This window comes from Cornus florida, unplaced genomic scaffold, assembly GCF_030987335.1.
Source record: "Cornus florida cultivar Cherokee Brave unplaced genomic scaffold, ASM3098733v1 CherokeeBrave_3.0.0_Hap2_Chr11, whole genome shotgun sequence".
Classification (NCBI taxonomy): Eukaryota; Viridiplantae; Streptophyta; class Magnoliopsida; order Cornales; family Cornaceae; genus Cornus; species Cornus florida.
Window position 1 is genome coordinate 26,752,275 of NW_026775581.1, and position 10,918 is coordinate 26,763,192.

Consider the following 10,918-nt stretch of genomic DNA (forward strand, 5'->3'; position numbering starts at 1 on the left):
CCGCGATTTTTCCATTAATTACACCAACACGGTCACTTTCTTTCCCCTGATTCGCTTCTCTCACTCATTGAAAAATCACTTTTCCATCACTTTCACTGTTACTTAGATGGTAATAGACATTTTTACCTTGATCTCTTTAATGCATTTTCATTAAAAATATCATAGAATTGAAATGACCATAATTCGCCCATTAATTGCACTGACACAACCAATTTCTTTTTCCCAATACGCCTCTTTCTCTCTCTCTTATTTAAAATCAATTTTTCATCCATGGCACCGTTAAAAAAGATGTGAATAGACATTTTTACCCTTATTTCTTTAATGTATTTTAATTCAAAACTTTATAGTAACACAACCAAAGTGATTGTGTAAGGACATGTACCTTTTTCATTTTTCAGTATTTTCTTTTTTCATTTAGTTTTCAGGATCGGGTCTGGTTGGACCGGATCGAATCAAGTGCTCGAGATTAGTTCCTGACACTTCTTTTATTTCATACTTGTGTGTTTAACCCTCGTGTCAAATTGGATTTGTGTTGTACTTGTTTATACTTTACCTTTTGGTGCTTGGGGGTATTTATGCAATTTTATTTGGTTGACATTTTCATTTTTTTTGGGTCTTTATGTAAATATCTTTTGAAGATATTTTTATTTTGGGATTTTAGTGCGATTCTATTTTGGAGATATTTTTATTTTTGGGTTTTAGTGTGATTATCTTTTAAAGATATTTTTATTCTGAGGCAATAATGCGATTCTCTTTTGAAATATTTTCAGTGGGAGACATTTGTGCAATTAACAAAAGTTAAGGAAAAGTGTCTCATTTTGGCTAAGATTCTTGTACGGGATTCTTTTTAGCATTTGTTAGGCCATGGACTCTTAGAAATGCATTTCGAACATTTTTTCCCATTTTAGGGTTTTTGACCCTGGGAGTCGCCGTATGGGTTCGGGACGAATTTTTCTGTTCGGGACTTGTTTTTCGATACCATTTCATTTGTTGTTCATTGTTTTTTATATCGGTGATTTTACGTTTACGATTTCATTCCGTTTAGCGCATTTCGACGACTTTCACTTTTCGGAGTCGCGTGGGGCACGTTCGGACGATATTTTTGGAGAAGTAGAAAAGAAGGAGGAGAGAAAGAGAAATCAGATTTTTCCTTTCTTTGGCCGCATGTTTCTTCTTATTCTTCCTCTCTTTTCCATTCTTAAATCTACCTTCCCTCTCAAGTTTTTAGCCCTTTTCCCCTTTGATTCTTCCTTCGCCGTAGAAGACTTTTATGTTAGCCTTGCTAACGACTATCTTTCCATCTGATTGGAATTTTGGTTTGTTCATTTTTGAGTTTTGGGTTTGAGCTCGGGTTTCGATTTTGATGGTGCCTTAGGAGAGTTTGTTATTCTCCTCGTTGTCCTCGATATAACCTCAGAGTTTCTTTACATTTGAAGTGGCTCCATTTTGGTGTCATTTGAGATTTTCATCTCAAATTGAGGTAGGGGTGGCTTATACTTGTAATTTGCATTTTCTTTGGGTTTTTTTGGATGTGGGGAATTGTAAAGCATGTATACTTGTTAAATGGAAATGTAAGTCTAATTGTTTACTTAGCGTATATTTTATATGTATATTGTTAATGTGTAGAAATGTTCTCATTTGTGCCTTAAGCTTACTTTGGTTTTAGAAATGTTAAGCATAATAGGAAGAGATAAAATTTTAGTACTTAGTTGTTTTATATGTAGTAATTGCCTAATCATACTTTATATAGGAATGGTATCATTATAGATATTTATGTGCATATATATTTATATGCATTTGGAGGATTTGGTTAAATGTCTACTTGTCTAATTTAGACATTATTGTAGCATTGTGATGCTTGGGTTTATTTTCATCAAACGTGGATCATGGTATGTGTGCCACTCTGGCCATGGTTCATTGTGGTTATTATTGGGTTCATGGTTTTATTTGTTTATTTAATTTGTTTATTTAGTTAATTGGCTTGCCCAATTTAATTTCTATTCAATTTGTTTGTTTATTTGTTTGAGTATGTGGGTTACATGTCAATGTGGTTTTAAGTGTTTATTTATTTGTTTGTTTATTTAATGTGGAATGGGTTGGGCTTAATGGTTTTGGGCCTAATGATTTAGTTGTGGGCTTTTGGAGGGCCTTTATGGGCTCTAGAGGAATTTAAGCCCATATGGTTTATTTTATGTATTTTATTTTATTTTATTATTGTTAGGGGTTATGTTTATATATTATATATATATTATTTAGTATTACTATTGTTTGGGTTAGCATCACAAGTATAATTAAAGAAAAAGGGAGAGGGGGTTAAGAGGCAAAGAGAGAGAAGGCAGAGCCATCAACTTAGAGCTAATAGAGTTGGAGAAGCAAGATTTGGGAGACTTACGACGTCGTTTTCTTTACGAAAACCTAAGGTAAGTTACTACTCTTCTCTTCCCTATTTGAACTAATAAATTATTCACCTTAATAACTGTAATGATCCGATCATTTCCCTCCATTCCTTTTTTTTGACATTTTTCATTTTTTCGTATTTTGTCTTTTCTCAATTTCTGTTTTCGTTGCATAACTTCACTTTTTGTGTTCGGATTTGATTCCGGCTTTGCATGCGTCTATGATTAATTGATTTTCACAAAATACGTATGTTTACTTTTATAGAAAAGCATACTAGATGTTTACTTTTCTTGTAAAGGGTATGGATGCATAGTTTCATTGAAAATATTCTTAACTTTTGGGGTTTTAGTGTAATTAAATAAAGTAATTATTTTTCGTCTTAGGAGCCATTTTGCAATTTAATTTGGAAGATATTTTGGAAAATGACCTTTTTACAATTTTTGGAAAGTGTGACAAGTGTCACACTCCCATGGAGCCACTTGTTGACATTGTGGTGGAACCATTTGGAGACTTAGTATGATGACACATGGAGGGTGGAGATTCACCCACTTGTTGGCCTAGGATAGGTGCACTTGTTGGCTTGGATAGTTGACAAGTGTAGGCTTAGGATTAAGCTTAGGATTAAGCTTAGGAATGAGCCATGGATTAGTGACAAGTGTAGGCTTCATATTTGGTCTTGTTTTATGTGTGTGTGAAGACTATGGTGTAAGATCACATAGTGAGTGAAGTGAAGGAAAAGCTTGACTTAGAACCTTTGACTTCATTTTGGCCTCCTTCCACTCACATTTAACCATAAAGCTTGGTGTACAAAAGTTTTGCCTCACCTTCCTCTTCCTAACCCTAGAAGGAAAACTTGGAATTCATTTGCTTCCCTTGGATTCAAGAGGACTAATCCTCTTGTGAGGTAAGGGGTGATTTAAGTTTATGTTCTTGTTATTTTGTGTACTTTATAGCTTGGTATGAATTGGATACACGCCTTTATTCTAAATTATAAGTTGGTAGGAAATAGCACCTTGCATGAAATTAAGCTAAGACATGATTTTTGGAAATGCCAAGACATGATTCATAACTTATATTAACTTGAAATCATTTAGAGTTGTTTTGAAATATAGAGAAATTAATTAACTAATTTAATTAATTTTCATTATATGTTTCTATGATTTAAATCAAGTTTTAAAGTAATATATGTAATGATCATGATAGGTCCCTTAACATATATTAAATTGAGTATATTTGGATGGAAAATGAAATCTAGAGAAATTAATTATTTTATTTAATTAATTTCCATCCTTGTTGTATTAATGATTTATGTATGTATTTTATATTGATTGCATGTTTAAATCATGATTTTAGACTTGTACCATATTTGTGGGATTATGTTTTCAATATTAATAATATTATTGTAGAGTGTAATGAGCCGCACAATGATGACTTAACATTTACATGCCATAGTAGTTGTGGACTTAGAGTATGTATTATGTTTCCAATATTGGTTTATGCATGGTAGGTAGTTTTTATCTTATATATATATATATATATATATATATATTCGTTGTTGCATAACATGTTGATTTTGGAAACTTGGGACGTCGTTGTTATGACTACGGTTAGGGCATGGTTCTAGTACGGGGGATTGTCCTCAGACAAGTCTAGTGCACACATAGAGAGGTTACCAGTGGGCTAGTAACCCTAAAGTAACCACGTTGTCGGTTTGATCCGGCGTGATGTCCAAGTGTCCACTTTTGTTTAATTTCGTACTTTAAATTCCAAGTTGATAACTTTGTGAGTTTACATCTTATTGTGTTGTGATGGAAGTTCCAATGTCGGTTAAACATTATGCATTGATTTACATTGAATTGCAAAGTTTGTATAAAGTTAGGTCTATGCATGTTCATTCCCTACGAGTAACTTATTTACTCACCACAAAGTTATCAGGTTGTTTTTCAGGTAAATAAACATTATTGTGGGATGCACAACACCCCTAGGCTTGCTTGACTAATTAGAGTATTTTTGTTATACTAGAATATGCACTTGTTAGCATATCATGCTTCATTTTGGTTTATTATGTCAAAAGTTATAAGCTTTGTTCAAAGGTACTTAATTAATTAATAATAATTTTCTTAGGATTAAATAAATGCTCCCCTAAGCTCACTTGTTGCATAATTTAGGATATGTATTCATCTTTTAACAATTTCTTTTTACACTTTAATTTTTCCTCATTTTTTAACAAAAAGAAACAAAGTAACATTATGTGTACTATGTATGGGTGTGAGTAACGCCAAGTAACCTTAGGTCAAAGCACTTTGAGTGCCACCTCAACAGTCAAAGTCAGAATTGATCTAGGTTGCTACAAAAATCATATTATAGTAAATCTCAATCACAAACACTTAGATAAAAGCAGACTGCCATTCGATCGAAGGACTTAGAGCCTCGATCCGACTCACAACTTGGACATCAAGCAACCTAGAGCCTCGAATATACCAAGGCCAAAGCCAGTTGATTGAAGGACCCAGAGTCTCGATCCCACTCACAACCTAGACATTGAGGGACCTAAAGCCTCGAATAAACCAAGGTTAGAGTCAGTCGATTGAAGGACCCTAAAGCCTTGAACCCACTAATAGAGCGATCCAGAGCCTTGAATAAACCAAGGCTAAAGTCAGTCGATCAAAGGACCCAAAGCCTCGATCCCACTCACAACTTGGACATGATCAAGTGATCACAACCTGAACATTAAGTGATCTAGAGCCTCGAATGTACCAAGGCCAGAACCAATCGATTGAAGGACCCAGAGCCTTGATCCTACTCACAACTTGGGCATTGAGAATGACCCAGAACCTCGAATATACGAAGGTCAAAACCAATCGATCAAATGACCCAGAACCTCAAAGCCACCCAGCCAATCGATCGAATGACCTAGCATCGATTCAACTCCTCTAGGAGCCAGACGTTGACAAAACGAAAAGTAATGGTAGGACTTTTCGAGAATACTTAGGATGCTTAAGGAATATTGGATTGGAGGATGGGACATCAATTTAAGTCCGATGGATATGGACCCAACTTAAGAAAGAGTTTAAGAAAAATCTAAAACAAAGCAAAGACCCTTACAATCACCATTAATGCTCAACCACCACCCTCTGATAAGTCGAACCTCATTTAATGAGGGCCATGCCTGCTTATGGTATTTCTGACACTCTAGTGAAAGAAAGTATGCTGATTTGACATCACATAGGTTTGAAATGGTTAAAGATAGGTATCACGGGTGGGTGCTTGCCCATTTATCCAAAAGCTCAAGCTGTTGGGTAGTGTTGCATACCCACCCATTTATACCCATGTCACTTCCCATCCGGATCCGATATGGGACAATTCTCCCCTTGTAACATTCTCCCTTACCCGAACCCACGCAACGCCCTCATTGCGGTTAGATCACCCTGCCTACCCGGGGTGATGACCCAGACGCCCTCCGAGTTAGGCGCTTGGTGTGACACAGGGTCAAGGACTAAGTCTGGTTCTAATACCAACTGTAACGGGTGGACACTTACTCATTTACCCAAAAGCTCAATCTATTATGTAGTACTGTATACCCACTCATTTATACCCATGTCACTTCCCATTCGGATCCGATATGAAACAAGTCTCCCCTTGTAACAATAGGTCACTATAACCTATGAATAAGTATGGACCTCTATCCAATTACTCCAGTTAGTAATAACCTCCATATTCAAGGCTATAAAAAGAGGGTGGAGGGAAGCATTGAAGGCGGAACTCAAAAGTTGATAACTTCATAATTTGGTCTTTCAGTTAAGTTTCCAGTATGTTTTTCCACTACCCTCACTTTGATTCCTTAAAGTTGGATTGTTCTCCTCTCCCTTATTCCATTCTCTTCTGTATCCATTACATTTGTTTAGTGTCATAACCCATATTTTACTTACTTTTGACTCGGCTGGGTATTTAGTATCTTACACTTAAGGGTGGTAAAATGGGTCAGAAACCATCAACCAACCCATATCCGTCTGTTTTTTAATGGTTGTGAGTGAACCATATTTAAGATGGGTCAAAAATAGGTTGGGTAATTTTTAACCACTTAATTTGAGAGTCAAGATGGGTTGAATATGGTTACCCATATTCAATCCATGTTCAACCCATCACATAATAGACACACAACACATATCTATTTTATATTACACTCAACTTATTTTTGGGTGGGTCGTGCGGGTTTCACGATTTTTTTTTTTTTTTTTGTCCTAACAAATATACAAATTACATTTTCCTTTTCCATGTTTGTAAGTATCAAATTTTTTAAGAAAATTTTATTTTTTAAACATCAAAATTTTGGACGGGTCAGTCGGGTTTCACGGGTAAAATATATATATATATATTTTCAAATATGGAAATTACATTTTCTTTTTCCATGTTTGTAAACATCAAAATTTTTAAGAAAATTTTATTTTTAGACATCAATATTTTGGGCAGGTCGATCAGGTATCACGGGTCAATTATAATAATAATTATTTTTTTTACAAATATGCAAATTACGTTTTCCTTTTCCATGTTTGTAAACATCAAATTTTTTAAGAAAATTTTATTTTTTAAATATCAAAATTTTGGGCGGGTCGATCGGGTTTCACGGGTCAAATTTTATTTATTTATTTAGTTTCAAATATGCAAATTACATTTTCTTTTTTCCATGTTTTTAAACATCAAAATTTTTAAGAAAATTTTATTTTTTAAACATTAAAATTTTGGGCAGGTCGTTCGGGTTTCACGGGTCAAATTATTAATATTTTTTTTTTCAAATATGCAAATTATATTTTCTTTTTCCATGTTTGTAAACATAAAAACTTTTAAGAAAATTTTATTTTTAAACATCAATATTTTGGGTGAGTCGATCGGGTTTCATGGGTCAATTTATTTATTTATTATTTATTTTTTTTACAAACATACAAATTACGTTTTCCTTTTCCATGTTTGTAAACATCAAATTTTTTAAGAAAATTTTATTTTTTAAACATCAAAATTTTGGGTGGGTCAGTCAGGTTTCACGGGTCATTTTTATTTTTTCAAATATTCAAATTACATTTTTTTTTTCCTACGTTTGTAAACATCAAAATTTTTAAGAAAATTTATTTTTTAAACATCAATATATTTGGGCGGGTTGGTCGGGTTTCACGGGTCAAATTTTTTTTTTTTTACAAATATACAAATTACATTTTCCTTTTCTATGTTTGTAAACATCAAAATTTTTAAGAAAATTTTATTTTTTAAACATCAATATTTTGGGTGGGTTGGGTAGGTTGCACGGGTCTTCTTTTTTTTTTGACAAATATGCAAATTACATTTTTATTTTCCATATTTGTAAACATCAAAATTTTTAATGGGTGCATGGCTCATAACGGGTTGACCTTATACATTTTTTACCAGTCCATTTTCAACCCATTCTGAGCGGGTTGAATATGAATCTTGACCCATATTTGACCGGCTTATTTTCAACCCAGCCCAGATCTAATCCAACCCACCCATTTGCCACCCCTACTTACACTATGCATATATTCTTTTATTTTTTAAACATCAATATCTTGGGTGGGTCGGGTAGGTTTCACGGGTTCTTTTTTTTTTTTTTTTTTTTTTTTTTTTTTTGACAAATATGCAAATTACATTTTCATTTTCCATGTTTGTAAACATCAAAATTTTTAATGGGTCCATAGGTCATAACGGGTTGACCCTATACATTTTTTACCAGTCCATTTTCAACCCATTCTGAGCGGGTTGAATATGAATCTTGACCCATATTTGACACGCCTATTTTCAACCTAGTCCAAATCTGACCCAACCCACCCATTTGCCACCCCTACTTACACTATGCATATATTCTTTTATTTTTTAGACATCAATATCTTGGGTGGGTCGGGTAGGTTTCAAGGGTCTTTTTTTTTTTTTTTTTTTTTTTTTTGACAAATATACAAATTACATTTTCATTTTCTATGTTTGTAAACATCAAAATTTTTAATGGGTCCATGGGTCATAACGGGTTGACCCTATACATTTTATACCAGTCCATTTTCAACCAATTCTGAGCGGGTTGAATATGAATTTTGACCCATATTTGACCCGCCTATTTTCAACCCAGCCCAAATCTGTCCCAACCCACCCTTATTTGCAAAACAAATATTTAAAATATTGTAATAGTTTTTTTTTAAAAAAATTATTTTGTAATTAGTAAAATGAAAATCATTTGAACATATTAACAATACTCAAAAGCATTTTCACACGCGCGCGCGCACGCATAAACAGGCCAGCGAGTTGGAAATCTAGTATAAAGTTGGGAAGATACTGGTCAGCTGCTTTTCAAAAGTAAATTCAAGAATCTTTTGATTCATTCAATTAACTTCTCTCTGTATATATATGTGTATATACATCTATATATATATTGGAAAGTGCGGTGTAGATTTTTAGAAAATCTCATAATCCACTATCAATGTAGTTTCTACCTCTCACATTTACCAATTTTTTTTTTTTTTTGTTTATTTATTTATTTATTTCTCTCTCTCTCTCTCTCTCTCTATATATATATATATATATTTATATATTGTTAAGTGAAAATTATTACAACAAACTTTCATATAAATTTACAGAGTGTTGGAATTAAACAAACCTATAGTAATTACATTTGGCCACTTTAATGAATTGAAAATCTAAAAGAGCACATTTCTTTTGGACTTGTACGTCGGCAAGTGCACAATTAATTTTCTTGAGCTTAAATGTATAAACAAATCACTTTGGATAGCCACTAGTACTTAGATCTCCTATTTTTTCCAATAATTGCACTGAAAAACACAGGTTAATTTTCACTTTTTCAGTTTTTTTTATTATTTAAAATTATATATATATAACTTTGTTGCCTGAATTGGATCATGTTTCCATGTGCTTTGCCCATTATGAAGCTAAAGGGGCCCTTTACCTTTTATTTAAACCCTAAAAATGATTATGAATATATGGGCATCTACTCTTCTTCTAAATACCTAATCTTCTCTTCTGCACATTAACTTAGAGTTTGATTTTAATCAGTTCAAAGTTCAAACTACTTTTCTATATATATATATCTCTTTACATGGTCCATAGATTTAAATTTTTTTTATTATTATAAATATTTTTTTTTGATTGACGCCGAGATTAAATAATATCATTGATTCTTTTTCTTTTTATCAGATACATAATCTCGAAGGAGCGTGTCAAGCTTGTCTAGTGGCATATTAATCTAAAATGCGAGAGGCATCAATAACCTCTTGCCATGTCGAGCTTTGCTAATCTTAAATCCAGAAATTAATTAAATATTAAATTAAAGTTGAAAGACAATTTTAGAAAATATTATACATATATATATTTGCTGATGTAAATAACTCACACATCTACTTTCAGCTCTTAAATAGGTGTGACTTGAATCATAGACAACTTAGAGAAAGATTATAATAAAATGAAATAGTATTTGCATTATACTTTATATACTTATTGCACTTCACTAGTTTTCTAAATGACATAATTATCCTTCAAATGCATTTTAAACAACTATTCATACATACTATAAAGTTCTTAGAATTTTGAGATTTAATTTCTGTCTAACAACTACCTATTGGTTTTTGGCTAGGGTTTTGAAGTGGCTCAGCTGTATTGCTGTAGCCAAGCCGAGCCATGCATATTGATAAACAGAAATACTTACCAATGAGATTCAGGTCAAACCGTACGGTCATGGCTGCTGACTCACAAAGACATGTGAAAGTGGGAGAGCTCGTGGTATCTCCAATACTTTGATTATTTTAATGTCTCTATGTGTCTGTATATCATTTAAAGATTTGAAAGAAGTGAATGCAATTAATGACTTTGCCTCCAAGCTTCCCATATATATCTATATATATATATATATATACACAGACACACACACACACACACACACACACACACACAAATATATGGGGCATACTTATAGTCCTATATCGTGAGGTGGATTCAGTTACTTCTTGATCTAATCATCCCAAACTTTGAAAAAGAAAAAAAAACTTAACAAATTTTCAGATTTCCAAAGCATGGCATCAAACACACACACACACACATCTAGGAGGCCTTTAGTTTGAATTTTCTTCTTAATTAACCAAACAACAACCAGTGTAGCTAATAATTAATAGGATGCCAATGGTGAAAGTCCACGACCAATCAAGAAAAGGAGAAAAATTTTGTTACCGCAGTTGCACAGTTCGTAATATACGTGTCCATGATAATGAACAGTTAAGTGTCTATTGCACAGTATAACAGGGGTAACAAAGTTTTTTTCTTGTAAAAGTCCACAACCAATCAAGAAAACGAGAAAAACTTTGTTACGATCATTACACAGCTTGTGTAATATATATGTAATAATGAACAGTTAAGTGTCTATTGCACAATATAATAGGCGCAACAAAGTTTTTTTTTATTTATGTGATAATGAACAGTTGAGTGTCTATTGCATAATATAATAGGCGCAACAAAGTTTTTT